Below are 4,167 nucleotides of genomic sequence, written 5' to 3'. Positions count from 1 at the left end.
ATCTCCGCCCGCCCTTGCATATCATTTTCCAACAAAGGGAAGACCTGTTTGAAACAGCATGCACGTGCCTCATACTTCGACCCCCAACTCAAATATCATGCTCATCATTCCCGACCCATATAAACCCTCACTCCTTCCCACTCACATATGGTGCCTGCCATTTCCCGCGCATCTATCAACATCTCCCCTCTCCTCACATATCAATGTTCCGGTGGAAGGGGCAAGTCATGTATGAAACCACTTGCACGTGCGATGTGCGCCTTTACATCGATCCCCACTCAAAATATCATGCTCACAGTTTCCCGCTCACATATCCTCCCCTTCCCTCCGCACTTAAATGTCATGCTCGCCATTTCACACCCATGCATCAACATTTCCCCTCGCCTCGCACATCATGTTCCGACGAAGGGGTAAGGCCTGTCCGAAAACCGCCTGAATCGTGCGCCATGCATATGCATATACATAAGCCCCCGCTCAAATATCATTCTCGCCGTCCCCCACCCATATAGCACCCCCTCCCATCCCAATCACATAGCATGCTCACCATTGATGATGTAAAACGCCTGCAGCCCTTAGACAGGATTACCCAATAGAATGAGGACTAAAAGCTGCCACTTGTATTTTTGAGGGAGGACCAAACTGCAACTTCTCCACCTCTCGGCGAGCTTTACTCGAACTGCAACTGCAACTCCCATCTATAAAAACCACCCAACCCCCACCCGTCTGAAGCACACCCTCCACCGCATCCCCGTTTTGCTATCGTCCACTGCCAGGCGAAGGCCGACGGTAGTGTTTCCTCTCACTCCAAGATGGCAGCGAGGGAGTGGGTGCGGTGGGAGGAGGAGATCTTGCTGGAGGACGATGATGAGCACCACAAGGAGTGCTTCTACCTCTGCTGCGCACCACCCCAGGGGGGCGGTGTGAGCGAGAGGGATCTGGCGGTGGTGGGTAAGTATTGGCCGTTGCCCGCCGGGAACATAGTGTACTCGGCGGACGTGCAGTTTCTGCGGTCCCTCGAGGAGGCGATTATCTGTGGGTCAGCGTCGGCTAGGGCGGTGACGGTGGCGGCGGATATCACCCAGCTCAGGTGGAAGTCCAGGAAGCAGATCATGGACTGGCTCGACTCGCTCATCTCAGGTACTCGATCAACCTTGTAGGCCTTTTTTCCATTCATGCCCTAGTGGTGATTTTTTGGTGGTTTTAGTACAGTAAGCCAACGAATCAGGCCGCTAGAATCTTCACTATGCATCTCCGAGATCGATCTGAAGGTTTGGTTAGTGTTTAGGAGGAGTTTAGTAGTAGATCCGATCCTTTTTCTTGTGTTTCTAATGCTTGGATATGTAGTGTAGCACCTGAAGGTTTGGCAGCTTTTTAGCATTGATGGCCAGCCAGGTCAGTTTCTGTTCGTCAAGTTCTTGTTCCGTGCCAGGATTCAGGACAAGGATCTATGTGTCCTCTACGATCCTCTATTAGCAGCATTATTTGGGATATCGTTTGTCTAATCGTAATAGATAGATCTACTCCTTTTTGTCAAGGCGACAATTGTATTAATTAATTTGTTACTCTAGATATCGAGGGGCCGGCATCATATATGCATCGCCCTACGTTCTATCTTGGCTTGTTTTCTGCTGATGTATATTTGGTTTGCTAGATCTGGTGTATGCGTTTCTTTCCTTTTCCTTTTGTGTTTGGTTAACTTATGTGTTTCCTTTTGTAGTGTTGGTCTTGTGAGGCTAACTTGCTTCCATTGATTTCCTCTTTGTAGATCCTCCGTATGGAGCCTTGGGATTGGCTTCTCCGGGTGACCATGACGATGGTGGTAGCCCTGCATCTAGCCAGAAGGCGGCCGCCGCAGCACCCGCAGAACTTGCTGCGCCAAGCCCAGTACTGCAAACTCCGGGTCCGGGGAATGGTGACCATGAATCTGCAAAATCTGCTCCTCCACGGAAGAGACCAAGGGCCCTGCTGGGTGATTCTTCCGAGGAAAACAGACTGCAGGCTAGAAAGAACAAGGGCCCTGATGAACCTGCAAAACCAGTTGCAGAGAAGCTAAGCCTGCAGCAACGCGGTGAGGAGGGAGATGGAATCTCCTGCGGTGGCAGCTCAACTGATGCCAAGAGGTACCGAGTTGATCTTACAAATTTTATCAGGGTGAGCCTGAAGTGGGTTGAGCGTAAGGCTAGAAGCATAATGGGGTTTTCAGACGGCAGCAGCCAGAAAGGCATCAATAACTCTGCCTCCAGTGGAGGCGCCGCGCCGGTGAATTCAGTGTCTCTGGAAGAGACATGCATAGCCGATGAGGAGGCTCCTGTTCCTGTCCCCTCTATTGACGAACAGCAAGTGGTCGACCTGACCATGCGTGACTAAATTTAGCAGCAGGATATGAAGTCTGGCATGAACTTTCGATTCATCAACTGTTATTTCTCAAAGATTTCGCGCATTCGCCTCTTGATGCGTGATCTTTAGATCCATTCTAGATAGAGAGAATTCTTTGTATTTTCTGGATTAAAAATAAAGTGAGACTGAGACGTCATTCCTAGTCTGTTTTGCTCCGCAGCTTTGGTGTTAGTTTACTCGAGTTAACTCCTTCGCGTTCCTGTTTACTTGTCAGAAATTCTCGTTTTTTCTTTCTTTCTGGAAATACACCAAGCTCCTTTTCTCAAAAAAGAAAAAGAAAAAAAAGAAACACCAAGCGGTTCAGTCCCTCTTTTCATTATTGGTCCCCTTGTATAAGATTCTTGGTTCAGTCCCAGGCATTTCATATTGCTCTTTGATAAGTGCCATATACTCATACAGATTTTCAAGGTTGTTTTAAAAACATCATATATGCGTAACTAATCAAATTGTACATGTATGTTCTTATAAGATAAAATCATGCCACTAATAAAATTGACTAGAAGAAAGATAACTGCATCCCCAAGTCTTAAGTATTTGACACATAATTATCTAGTCTTAAGTCTTTTAGCAGTGTTGGTGCTTAACTGCTTATAGATCTGTCTTTGTTTTATGATGAGGAAACAATATACATTAAAATAGTCATAACTAAAGCAAATCTTGGACAAAAATATATGAGCTGGGCAGAAACATGCGAGTATTTCTAGCTAAGAATCGATGTGCAACATGTCTGTGATCCGCGAAACCTATTCATACATTTGTATGTAGGGTGAGACAGATTATTTGATTCATATCCGATATGAATGTGTGCTGATACCTGTACAGATCGGCCTGCTCATCTGCATACACTAGTATTTTTCGACAAAAGGTGGACTTTATTTGCTTAGAATGGAGCATCATCAAGAGGATAGAAAAATAACGAGCATACACCCGGCCTCTTTATAGCTAGCACCAGTCAATGTCAATTCACTCTCAAGCTAGGTATGTTGGTTTTGATTGGTTAGTATCTGTTGGTGGAGAACTGGGTTAATTGATTTCGATTGTGATAGAGTGCTCGGAGTAGTGTCCGACATACGCAGCGTGGCCCTTGTACTCTGGGAATTAATCATCGAACCACTTGAGAGGGAAGGCCTACGAGTCTGTCATGGACTAGTGGCGGTGTTGTTCCCTATGCGCTATGGTCTTGTGTACCCCTCTTCTTTGACGGCATAAGGGAACCCCATGGCGATGAGCCTCTCCAGGAAGAGCTGGTTCGCTTCTGATTTGCCCAACACGAAGTGCAAATATCAAAAAGAACGCTACAGGAAAATAATGTGTCGTCGTGTGTCGGGTTGTAAGCCAAGTGCAATTTTTCGGTCACTCGGCTTACATTCCTCTAAACCGAGTAGCAAGAAAAATACATCAGCAGTAACAGAGACCTTGGCTTATAGTATCATGTATTTCGAGTGGTTGGAAAATGTTCTTGGCTTATGCGGGACACTAGGCATATAAAAAGTAAAGGTCTCGGCTTACAGCGTGTTCTCGGCAAAGATATATGCCACGTGCCAACAATGGCGGTGGATGATGGCGTCGTCATGGAACAGTCTATAAGCCGAGTATCCGGTAGGATGATCTCGGCTTATATTTCCCTATAATTTCCTTCTTTTTGTTCACACAAAATATAAGCCGTGCGCTGTGACATAGGTTTCGGCTTATACACTATATAAGTCGATCGAGTGCTTCCTGTATATGCTTGGCTTACTTTTTACAGATTTTTTGCCAGCCTATTTTTTA

This window comes from Triticum aestivum, chromosome 3D (assembly GCF_018294505.1).
Source record: "Triticum aestivum cultivar Chinese Spring chromosome 3D, IWGSC CS RefSeq v2.1, whole genome shotgun sequence".
NCBI classification, from domain to species: domain Eukaryota; kingdom Viridiplantae; phylum Streptophyta; class Magnoliopsida; order Poales; family Poaceae; genus Triticum; species Triticum aestivum.
Note: the sequence above shows the minus strand (reverse complement) of the source record.